The following is a 13,414-nucleotide window of genomic DNA, read 5'->3' as shown; positions in this document are numbered from 1 at the left end:
TTCTGTCAGTGGTGCCGTATTGCGATCTTGACTTGCTGTAGGTTCGGCAGTTAGCCGTATCCTTTACCAGTTTGCTAATTCATCCCGTACGCTGTTGCTAAGAGCTATAGGTACGGCACTAGAAGATCGGCGACAGTAGTAGGTAATTATAGTAGAACTGAATTGTTTGCTGAACATATTCAATTCAAAATGTCAAAGTGAAGCACCATACTGACATCACCAAAGCACCAAAACATTTGACAGTAAATGAAAATATAAAAAATTACAATAATACTTAAACAGACTTAGATTTTGACTATAGACATGAAAAATAAAACTAAACTAACCTATCTGTGTACTTCAAAATTCAATCTTTTTGAATCTCCTCTGAACCGTGTAATAATACATCAGTTTTCGCCGAAAACCAGATGTTTTCAGGTTTCAACGCGCTGAAAAATGCAATAGACGTCTACGAAGAGTCAAACTTCGAGAAATTGTATATCCGTAGGTCACAAACGATGGAATCGGCCCTGTTAAGAACTCCGAAGAGGAGATTGAAAGAAGATTTGAAGTACACAGAAATCGTGCTTTGCTGTATTCATGGTGGTAAGGAAAACTATCAAAGTCGATCCTCTGGTAGACGGCCTAATCAATCGTAAGTAATCATTCAAATCAGGTCTTTATTAACCCTCTAACGCCGGAGCGGTAAATAAAAAAATTACTCCCGTATGCCGGAGGGGTTTGAGAGTGAGCGCGGAAGCGGAAAAAATATTTTTTTCAAAAAATCACAGCGCGCTTAGTTTTCAAGATTAAGAGTTCATTTTTGGCTCCTTTTTTTTTCATTGCTTGGGGTTTAGTATGCAACCATCAGAAATGAAAAAAATTATCATTATCATATATAAATAATGCGATATATGATAGCACAAAAACGAAATTTCATATATAATTGTATTCAAATCGCGCTGTGCGCAAAACGGTTAGAGGTAACAAGTTACTTTTTTTTCGTTGTAATGTGCGCTAAATTGCGATCATTTTGGTATATAACACATTGTAAAACGATAAAAGCAACACAGAGAAAATATTATCACAAAATGATGCAGGAATTCGTAGCGCGCAGACGTAAAAATATAATTTCTTTAAAAATTCATCATAAATCGAAATATTGTTATAGAGACTTGCAATTTGTTTCAGAATTAAGGGAAATGATGGAATATTACGATACTGTAAGAGTTTTAGGTTACAAATGCAGTTTTTGACCATTTCGGACGAGTTAAAGTTGACCAAATGTTGAATTTTTGTTTAAAAAATGTTTTTATATGCAAATATAAAAAAACAAGAAATGCTACAACCTTCCAATAATTTTTGTTATATTGTGCATGTTTTTGCGCACATTTTCATGTATAAAACTCTAAAAAAAAGCGTAATATGAAAAGGCACAAATATTAGGAGAATGTGACCTACGCGTTTCGGAGATTTTCGGCCGAGAATCGGCGCGCGGAGGGAATAAAAATATTTTTTTCAAATATTCACCATAAATCGAGATATTGTTCTAGAGACTTGCAATATGTTTTAAAGTGAAGATAAATGATTAAATATTACTAGACTGTAAGATTTTTATGTTACAAATGCGTATTTTGACCTTTTCGGTTGAGTCAAATTTGACCGATCGTAGTTTTTTTCGTACTTATCGTACTTTATATGCAAATATTTAAAAAATGAGAAATGCTACAACCTTCCAATATTTTGTGTTATATTGTGCATGTTTTTGCGCACATTTCCGTATATAAACCTCTAAAAAAAGCGTAATATGAAAAGGCACAAATATTAGAAGAATGTGACCTACGCGTTTCGGAGATTTTCGGCCGAGAATCGGCACGCGGAGGGAAAACAAATATTTTTTTCAAAAATTCACCATAAATCGAGATATTGTTCTAGAGACTTGCAATTTGTTTTAAAGTGAAGATAAATGATTAAATATTACTAGACTGTAAGATTTTTATGTTAAAAATGCGTATTTTGACCTTTTCGGTTGAGTCAAAGTTGACCGATCGTAGTTTTTTTCGTACTTATCGTACTTTATATGCAAATATTTAATAAATGAGAAATGCTACAACCTTCCAATATTTTTTGTTATATTGTGCATGTTTTTGCGCACATTTCCATATATAAAACTAAAAAAAAGCGTAATATGAAAAGGCACAAATATTAGGAGAATGTGACCTACGCGTTTCGGAGATTTTCGGCCGAGAATCGGCCCGCGGAGGGAAAACAAATATTTTTTTCAAAAATTCACCATAAATCGAGATATTGTTCTAGAGACTTGCAATTTATTTTAAAATTAAGATAAATGTTTGAATATTACTAGACCTTACGATTTTTATGTTACAAATGCGTTTTTTGACCTTTTCGATTGAGTCAAAGTTGACCGATCGTATTTTTTTTCGTACTTATCGTACTTTATATGCAAATATTTCAGAAATGAGAAATGCTACAACCTTTCAATATTTTTTGTTATATTGTGCATGTTTTTGCGCACATTTACATATATAAAACTCTAATAAAAGCGTAATATGAAAAGGCACAAATATTAGGAGAATGTGACCTACGCGTTTCGGAGATTTTCGGCCGAGAATCGGCACGCGGAGGGAAAAAAAATATTTTTTTCAAAAATCCACCATAAATCGAGATATTGTTCTAGCGACTTGCAATCGGTTTTAAAATTAAGATAAATGATTGAATATTACTAAATTGTAAGATTTTTATGTTACAATCGCGTTTTTTGACCTTTTCGGTTGAGTCAAAGTTGACCGATTGTAGTTTTTTTCGTACTTATCGTACTTTATATGCAAATATTTAAAAAATGAGAAATGCTACAACCTTTCAATATTTTTTGTTATATTGTGCATGTTTTTGCGCACATTTCCATATATAAAACTCTAAAAAAAAGCGTAATATGAAAAGGCACAAATATTAGGAGAATGTGACCTACGCGTTTCGGAGATTTTCGGCCGAGAATCGGCGCGCGGAGGGAAAACAAATATTTTTTTCAAAAATTCACCATAAATCGAGATATTGTTCTAGAGACTTGCAATATGTTTTAAAGTGAAGATAAATGATTGAATATTACTAGATTGTAAGATCTTTATGTTACAAATGCGTTTTTTGACCATTTCGGTTGAGTCAAAGTTGACCGATCGTAGTTTTTTTCGTACTTATCGTACTTTATATGCAAATATTTCAAAATTGAGAAATGCTACAACCTTCCAATATTTTATGTTATATTGTGCATGTTTTTGCGCACATTTACATATATAAAACTCTAAAATAAGCGTAATATGAAAAGGCACAAATATTAGGAGAATGTGACCTACGCATTTCGGAGATTCGCTGCCGAGAATCGGCGCGCGGAGGGAATAAAAATATTTTTTTCAAATATTCACCATAAATCGAGATATTGTTCTAGAGACTTGCAATTTGTTTTAAAGTGAAGGTAAATGATTTAATATTACTAGACTGTAAGTAATTTGCTTACCCAAAAAAAAACAATATTTATAATATATATATATATATATATATATATATATATATATATATATATATATATATATATATATATATATATATATATATATATATATATATATATATATATATTTTGTTTTTTGTTTATACGTAAAATATATATATTACATTCTTCGATTCTGGTACCAATACATAAATAAAAGGAATGCAGGTGACACTTCTCTTTTCGCATACAATGAAATGTCTTATTATTATTTTATCATGCACAGATACGGATATATAAAAAATTGTAATAAATATAAAAATAAATATAAAATAAATGCAGAATACTCACTCGTAATCCTGACTCTTCGTTCTATTCTTGTTTTCTCCCTCCTCCATTGAAGAGTCTTGCATTTTTTTCCACTCGACATGACGAGGTACAGGTGGAGGAGGGAGACGCGCGCCCTTACTGCTGATGGACCCGGCGGCCCCGTGCGCCCTCCACTGTCGGTTTAGGGGAGCGCGCTCCAATACATGACCTTAGTGTGGTACTTTCGGTCACTCCCCCTATCCTGCAAAGAGCACTTTGCAGAGACGACAGAAGAACCGGGTGTCTCTCCTTCTGCCATTCATATGGCACACCCGGGACCGTTTCTGCCTTCGCCCTTGTAAGGCCTCCAGTATGTGATCCCCTGGCTGCAGCTGACACACAGGGTCCACTACCCGACGAGAAGCGGGATGGCGGGGCGGCAGCAAGAGGGGCGTCGTCAGCAGGGGCGGCGGCAGCAAGAGGGGCGTCGTCAGCAGGGGCGGCGGCAGCAGGGGCGTCGTCAGCAGGGGCGTCGGCAGCAGGGGCGTCGTCAGCAGGCGGCGGCAGCAGGGGCGTCGTCAGCAGGGGCGGCGGCAGCAGGGGCGTCGTCAGCAGGGCGGCGGCAGCAGGGGCGTCGTCAGCAGGGGCGGCGGCAGCAGGGGCGGCGGCAGGTCGAGCGAAGTTGGCCCTCCTATCTGCCCTTTCCTCTAGGGGCAGATCTGCAGCTCGGGGCAGGGGGTCAGTTATGGAAGGCCACTCATCGGGATCGAAGTTGATGAGGGCATTCCCGGCTACCTCTAGGAACTGTATGTGGGTCAACCTCGGAAGATTGTCACCGCAGTACCCACAGTACAGTATGTAGGCATTTTGGAGGGCCAACTGAAGGATGTATTGAGGAGCTTCTGTGTCCACCTTCTGGTGGTCTCCTGGAAGGGAAGGGTAATACTGGATGAGCTGATCAAAGAGATCAACTCCTCCCATGTGCCTGTTGTAGTGCCCAATGACGGTAGGCCGCTCGATACGAAACTCCTCAAACACAACTCGGCCCTGTCGACGTGTCTTCTTCTGCTGTACGATCTCTTCTTGGATGGGTTCATGACTCGTCGTAATCATGGGGACGAGTCGGACACACCCTTCCAACAGATGACGAAGACAGCGCCCTTCCGCCGCCACTCTGTCTCTCCTCTTGCCAGGTGTTGCGGATGACTAGCGAACCTCTTGAGGACATTCGGGGCCCCACGCACCAACCGAAGGGTACCACTGACGTGAACACCTGCTTCATACAGTTCCTGGGCCAGGGATACGAGTTATAATAATTATCCATAAACAGATGATATCCCTGGTTACGGAAACGTCCCACAAGATTGAATACAGTGTCCCGCAGCGTGGAGAAGACCCCTTAATACACTGAAAAGTCCACAACGTATCCAGTGTTGGCCTCGGTAATAAGAAAGAATTTCACACCATATTTCTTCGGCTTCTTGGGGTTATACACTTTTATACTAAGGCGTCCTTTGTAAGGCATCATCCCCTCATCCAAAGACAGGTTCTTTCCAGGAATCACGAAATTACTACACCGATCACGGATATAATCCAACACTGGGCGCACTAAAATGAGGCGATCACTGTTATTCCGGGGTATGGCCCTTCGGTTGAAGGCGTGAAGTACCTGTCCAATGCCAGGAAATTATCACGGGACATAACGCCAGGCACATTAGGCATACATAAAAAATAATTTCTCCTCCAATATTGCCTGACGTCGGCAGCAGGTGTCATACCAAAATAAATGTGCAGCCCCAAAAAATGCGCCATGTCAATGAGGTTGCAACCCGGCCAGTAATACGACAAGGTCGTCCTCAGCTCATACCGGCAGTACCGAGCGTAGGTCCACCGTCTCGCTGTACCAGGTATTCCAGCAATTCCCGCGTCAGGAAAAAACTGGATGAACCCCAGACCTTACCTTACAGACCTTACAGACCTTACATCTTGTTCGGGTTGCCCCAGGTCCCTCAGTGTGAGGCACCTCTAATGTCTACCAGAGAGTTGCTAGTACATCTTCCGGTATATTTTGCATCTTCCAATCTTGGATGGTCTGGGATGCAGTTTAGATATTTGTCGAGCTTATTCTTAAACACATCTACGCTCACTCCTGATATATTCCTCAGATGAGCTGGCAACGCATTGAATAGACGCTGCATTATCGATGCTGGTGCGTAGTGGATTAATGTCCTGTGTGCTTTCCTTATTTTTCCTGGTATATTTTTGGGCACTATTAATCTGACTCTGCTTGCTCTTTCTGATATTTTTAGTTCCATGATATTTTCTGCTATTCCTTCTATCTGTTTCCATGCCTGAATTATCATGTAGCGTTCTCTTCTCCTTTCCAGACTATATAATTTTAAGAATTGTAGTCTTTCCCAGTAGTCTAGGTCCTTAACTTCTTCTATTCTAGCTGTAAAGGACCTTTGTACACTCTCTATTTGTGCAATATCCTTTTGATAGTGTGGGTACCATATCATATTGCAATATTCAAGTGGACTACGAACATATGTTTTATAAAGCATAATCATGTGTTCAGCTTTTCTTGTTTTGAAGTGCCGTAACAACATTCCCATTGTTTTTGCGTTTACATTTTGCCAACAGAGTTGCTATTTGATCATGCATAACATGTTCCTATTCATCATCACACCAAGGTCTTTAACTGCTTCCTTATTTGTGATGGTCTCATTATTAGGTCCCTTATATGCATATAGCTTTCTTTCTCTGTCTCCATAATTTATTGATTCAAATTTATCAGAGTTAAATACCATCCTATTTACCTCTGCCCAATCATATACTTTGTTAAGGTCTCTTTGTAGAGCGTTCCTATCTTCATCACAAGTAATTTCTCTACTTATTCTTGTGTCATCTGCGAAAACTACTCACTACCGAATCCTTAACATTATTGTCTATGTCTTCAATCATAATAACAAACAGTATTGCAGCTAACACCGTACCTTGCGGCACACCGGATATTACCTTGGCTTCATCCGATTTCTCGTCGTTTGCAATAACTATCTGTTTTTCTGTTGTGTAAAAATTCTTTTAACCATCTTCCTACTTATCCACGATATTGTGTTTTCTAATTTTCTTCGCTAATATATTATGGTCTACTTTATCAAAAGCTTTTGCAAAGTCTAAATAAACCACATCTGTTTCATTTCCGCTTTCATATTTTTGAATATGTTTTCACGGTGGACTAACAGTTGGGTTTGTGTACTTTTTCCGGGTACGAAACCATGTTGTCCTTTATTAAACAAATTATTTTTTATTAATGTTTCATAATATTTTTCTTCATTACCCTTTCATACACTTTCATTATATGTGATGTTAGACTCACAGGCCTATAATTACTGCCTCTAGTCTTGATCCACTTTTGAAAGTAGGGGAATATACGCTAATTTGTGCTCATCATATATCTTGCCTGTATCTACACTTTGTCTTTAATAATATTGCAAGTGGCTTTGCGATAGAATGAACTACTTTCTTTAACAAAATAGCAGGAATTCCATCAGGCCCTGCAGCAGCTCCATTTTTAATTTCATTAATAGCCTGCACAATATCAGCTTCATTAATATCTATGTCAGCTAAATATTCACTATTTTCATCCCTTACTTCTATATCATTATCTTCATTATCTATTCTAGGGGTGAATTCTCTCTTATATCGTTCTGCCAGTATGTTGCAAATTTCCTTTTTTTCATTCGTTAATCTCCCTTCAATTCTCAGAGGGCCTATTTCTATTCTTCTTTTATTCATCTTCTTCGCATATGAGTATAATAGTTTGGGGTTTGCTTGATATTTAATAGGGTTTTTTCTTCCAAGTCCCGTTTTTCATTTTCTTTTGATTGTATAATCTTTTTTTCTGCATTTTCTATCTTACTTTTTAGTTTTTTCTATAACTTTCCATGCATTTTTTTCTTTTGCAAGACCTTTTTTCCACTTTCTGATTTCTGGAACAAGATTCTTCTGTCTCTTGGTATGCATGAATGATGTTTACTTTTCTTCTTCGGTATATATTTTCCACTATTATCTCCAATATTTTATATAATATCTCCGTATTTACCCTTATGTCATCACTTACGAAAATGTTATCCCAATCTTTGTTTAATTCTTCATTAATTTCTGACCATTTTTATATTTTTACTGTAGAAGTTGTATTTTCCATATCCTTCCCACTTTTTCATTTCTTGCTTATCTCTATTTTCACTTGCTTTGGAATGAACTGTTAATTCTATGACATTATGGTCTGAAATACTCGCATTATAAACTATTATTTCTTTAACATAATTCATCTCGTTCACAAATACTAGGTCTAAAGTATTTTCCTTCTTGTTGGCAGGTGATTTATTTGTTGAATGTTTGTATTCTAGTAGCATATCTAATAGCTTTTCAAATTGCCTCTTATATTCTGCACTACTATTACTCTCTTTTTTATATGTATAAGTACAACCACAATCTCCTATTCGTTCTTTCCATTCTACGAAAGGAAAGTTGAAGTCACCAGATAGGAGAATAGTCAGTCCTTGTGATTTCTACATATATCATCCAATTTTTCAATTATTAAGTCAAACTCTTTAGTATTAGGAGGTCTATATATTACTATGTTCATCAATTTTTTCAGATTCAAATTCTACCGCTATTAGTTCACATTCTGAGTTACTATATTTCTCATATATTTTTCCTTGTTTTTTGTCTTTCCCATATATTGCGGTTCCCCCTTGATTCCTATTTTTCTATCTGATCTATAAGTTTGGAACCCTTTTTATTTGATCATCATTCCCAGTCTCTTGGGAATACCAGGTTTCACTTATATTCATTATATCTATTTTCTTTTCATTTTGGGTTAGTTCTTCTAAGTACTCTATTTTTCTTTTGAGTTACTCGTAACTAAACCCTGCGCATTCATCACTATGATGGTTTGCGTGTTTTCTCCTTCATTTAATACTGATAGTAATAAGGATTTTCCCATGTCTCTTTCCTGTTCTGGTATGTTGTTCTTTTTTTCATTTCCAGAAATTCTGACATTAAAAAATCCAACTTTTCCATAATATTTGATCTTCCTTCATCATAATTATTCATTTTGTGTCTGAATCTGCAATTTTTCTCCGTTTCTGCAATATCCTCTTGCATAATAAATACAGTTATTATTATCTCTTGAGTAGAATTTCGGAGCTGATGCTTTGAAATTCTTTGCTGACACCTCTGCATATCTCATTGGTGGTTTGCTTTTCTCTTTACCTGATATTCTTGATTTCTCTCTTTATTGTTTCTTTCTTATTTTGGATTTTATTACTTGGTTTGGTTATTTATTTTGATTATGATTCATGGCTACAGGGTGCATATATTTGCATTTTTTGTCGAACTTACATCCTTTTCCTTCTTTTAGGTTTTACATATTTTTGGATGCAGATCTCTGCAATCATCCCCATATCCATCTAAGTATGCACATTTACCATATATTTCATAGTTTTGACATATCTTAGGATGTTTGTAGTAACATCTTTCTCCAAATCTGCAATTCCCTCTTTTCAAAAGGTAGCAGATTTTGTCTTTCTTGTCTATTTTTCCTCTTTCCCGTCATTGTATAGATCTGGGTAGAGCCTCTTCGGGATTTGCTTTTCTGTTGTCATATCGTAATTTATTTCTTCGTAGGTATGCTGCTTTATTGCCTCATATGTAGTATCAATGAGTATCTCTGCATCCATACTTTTATCTTGTTCTTTGTTTTCCTTATTTTTTTCTGTCATTTCATTTTTGTTTACTTCTCTTCCGTTTTCCTCTTCTTCTTTTTCTTCTTCTTCTTCCTCTTCCTCTTCTTCTTCATCCTCAACTATTTGTACATTCAATCTTGATTTAATAACATTGTCTATCCATGATAGACAATGTTATTAAATCAAGTCTGGGGTACTGGTACGGTGATCCCAGGGGTTGCCATGAAGGGGTGCATGTTAGGAGGGGTGGGGTCCTCCGTCCACCCCTCGTCACTCTCCGACGACCGACCTTCACCTTGGCTGGCGCGACGAGCCGACCTTCTACGTGCCCGTGCATGCGCACGTGCACGGGTGCGGGCACGATATTGCACTCTACCCTCCCCCGTTGGCCCATCATCCTCACTTAGGCCTTCACTTTCTGTATCGTCCTCTGTTGATAAAACTTGACCCACCCGTATCCCATCCTCCCCCTCCTCAGATTCCCCCTCGTAAGCACTGAACCCACTGAATTCGAGCTCACTTTCGGGATGTGAGCCTCGAACGGACATTGGGGGCATATATTCATCCTCACTTTCATCGGGACTGATGTCCTCATCACTTGATGACCATCCGCCATCAAAATGAGGACTTGCGACATGTTCCCGATCAAGCTCCGATAGGTATTCATCTATGTCCCTTGGTTGGAGGCCTCCCAAATGCTTACGAATGCCCCTAAGGACGCCTACATGCTTCCTAGGGGTAACCAAAGGCATATGCTGTGTTCCTAAAACACTTTCAGCCACACGTGGCCGCACAGAACGGCCTTTGAGGCGCGGGGTCATGCTGGGTGCTTGGCCCCTCGCCAGCATCCAGGTCCAAAACTCGCCTTACACGATCCCTTCCGACGGGTAAAACGCGCCTTTCGCGGTCCACACATCGTTGAGACATATCTAGGAATGTCCTGTAGCAACACAAATGCTCTAAGTCTCGCACAAGTCCAGAAAAGCACGCTTCTGACGAAAGATCGCTCTCGGATGATGCGCTACTGATGCTGGCTGGAGCGAGAAGAAGGGATATCGCGCATGCGCACTTGGGTCACGCTTCAAAACAAAACAAGGCCTTGATCCGTGAACTCCCAGCATCCCCCAAGGCGCGTGATTCAAAAGTTTTAGGCTGGTAGGCCTATAAGTATTTTTCCGCAAATTTTAAAAAACTTTTGTATGTCAACGTGAAATACGTTCAGTTGGCACCCGAGAGACATAAAATGTCGACGTAAAATACGTCCAGTCGGCGTTTAAGGGTTAACAACATGTTTCCCATATTGGACGCACTGCTGACTGTTTCACTACTTCACTAGCTAGGCCTCAAATCTTTGAATCTTCTCTTCGGAGCTCTTTTCAGGGCCGATTCGATCGTTCGTGACCTATGGACATACAATTTCTGGAAGTTTGACTCGTCATAGACGTCTGCTGCATTTTTTCAGGTCGTTGAAACCTAAACCGTCTGTTTTTCGGCGAAAACTGATTTATTATTACACGGTACACGTTGCTCGTGTAAGGACAACGCCTTATCGCAATTTTCTCTGTATATAATTCAACAATCGCGTTGTTCTTACTTCCCTGCTCGAGAGCGTTCAGCGGGCTTTCCGCCAATGTATATATCTTGTAATATCATATTTTATGTACTTTTATATTCTATGTTTTATGTCTCGCAAGAAACACAAATCGGGTCTCGCCGACCCACTTTTACTCTCTCGCGGGTCGGTTACCACATTTCCGCCAGCATGCTGTATATTTGAATTTCCCTTACCTGTAATAAAGACTCTACGGGCTGCTCTTGAGCAAGAGCCCTTGCTGGCATAAAGCCAGCTTAATCTAAAACAACAACAAGTAATAAAGTCAGTACACTACTACCTGCTTCTTTGTCCACACCTCACACTCGATCGCCATTTCTTTGCTGTCACTAATATGCCTGAGGCGGTAAACAAGAGTTCGCGCATGCGCAATTCACAGCCGCACCAATATCTATCGTGATCAGGATACGGCTGCCGTAGCAATATCCAGTTCGTACATATATATATTATATATATATATATATATATATATATATATATATATATATATATATATATATATAACAAAACAGTATAATATTGTCTTGAAAAACAGTGGGTTCGCTAATCTTGACATGATCCGAATAAATTGTTGATCGCAGAAAACGTGCAAAGTAATGGATCATTGTCAAAGTCAACCCTTTGAGAGCATTAGTGTGATATACTATGTAAAAGTATACCAATAAATACAATTTTCTTTTAATCCGTTTTCTTTTACAGGTATGTAGGCGAAACATGTTTAAAGTATTGCACGCTTATTTTTGTAACGTGATCCTTTAGACTGTAGAGTGTTGGCCCTCCCATGAGAGAGATTCTGCTGCTATATTCAGATATATTTATATTCACCATCCATAAAACTGAAACACAAGAAAAATGAAGTAAAATGGAGGGATATTGAAACGCATTTGATAAATTTAAAGTTAAAATTAATTTAATAACTAAAAGTTGAAGATGTCATAGAGTAATAACATAAGTGACAAATGAAATTAGTCACTCAATGGTAATTATAACTCGATGGCACTCAAATGAAACAAATTACAACAAAAGTCAAAGAATCAAGGCAATCGCCCTTTCTAGATCCACACATCACTACACAACACTAGATGACAGGCCACCTCAAAAGTTGAGACAAGAAGCTGTGCGTTCCGTCCAGCATTCGAGTTGTGTTGGTGAAAAGAGACAAGTTATACAATTACCACGAATGCAGAACTGACTTACAAGGTTTTCATGAGCATAATTCATAATAATTATCATGTTCGTTGTCAGAAATAAATTCCAAATATAATAGTGTGCAATTTCAACATATTTGTTAATGTAGTGAATTAATTGGTGTGTGCCAATACAACTCTGGGCGACGTCACGCGCATACAGTGTACTACGTATACACGCATACACACCCATAGAGGGGCACGCAAAGGAGCGATCAGCGGTGCGAACTGCTTAACTACTGCCCTTCCTTTCCGCCTCCCGATCTCTTGACTTCTCCTAATGGCTTCTCTGACGAGAGGCACAAACAAGACTTAATAACACCTTCAGCTCTTACCATACGTGATATGCGCATTACATTTGTAATAATTACATTACCATATACAGATAAATTCCATATCTCGTAAATAAACCACGACCTAAGGGGTCATGGCGAATTAGGAGCGCCCTACGTAGATGTGAAACTAGATCATGCTATGCAATGCTTGCAGTAGCCTAGTTTGCATTTGGACATATCATCATTTTTGTGTCGTGTCAACTAATCACAACACCTTCCATGGGAAGCGGTTGACCTGTTAACCCGCAGCGGAAACTCACGACTTCCGAGCCGGCAGGCTATGTATTCATTTTGTTCTAATTATAATCAAATCGCTGAGATAGCTAGTGTTCCGCTATCGACGCGATGCCCTTGTATTGTTAGTTCTCTTCTAGTTACTCAACGGAGCGGTCATCCGACCAAACCATCTTTCTACTCCAGTGATGGAGCTAAGAAATAAAGTTGTTAAGTTTAAACTTCATCCGTTTGAGTCATCTCCCTTATTCTAAAGAAAAATCAACTCTACGAGATATCACGCAGACGAGAAGGGAAATAGAACAACAGTTCGCGTAAGAAAAGGACATACAAACTGTCGCTGTCTCACACCATTATACTAAGTGGACAAGCGGGAGTTAAGACATTCACCAAGAGCTATTTCATATATATAAGGATAAATGAATTATCATAACTAAAACAGTAAATATACTACGTTACTAAAACGTCTACTGACGTTTATGTCAAAAGAGCTCGTCTTT

Source organism: Macrobrachium nipponense, chromosome 23 (assembly GCF_015104395.2).
Source record: "Macrobrachium nipponense isolate FS-2020 chromosome 23, ASM1510439v2, whole genome shotgun sequence".
In the NCBI taxonomy this organism is placed as follows: domain Eukaryota; kingdom Metazoa; phylum Arthropoda; class Malacostraca; order Decapoda; family Palaemonidae; genus Macrobrachium; species Macrobrachium nipponense.
This window is presented reverse-complemented; position numbering follows the sequence as displayed.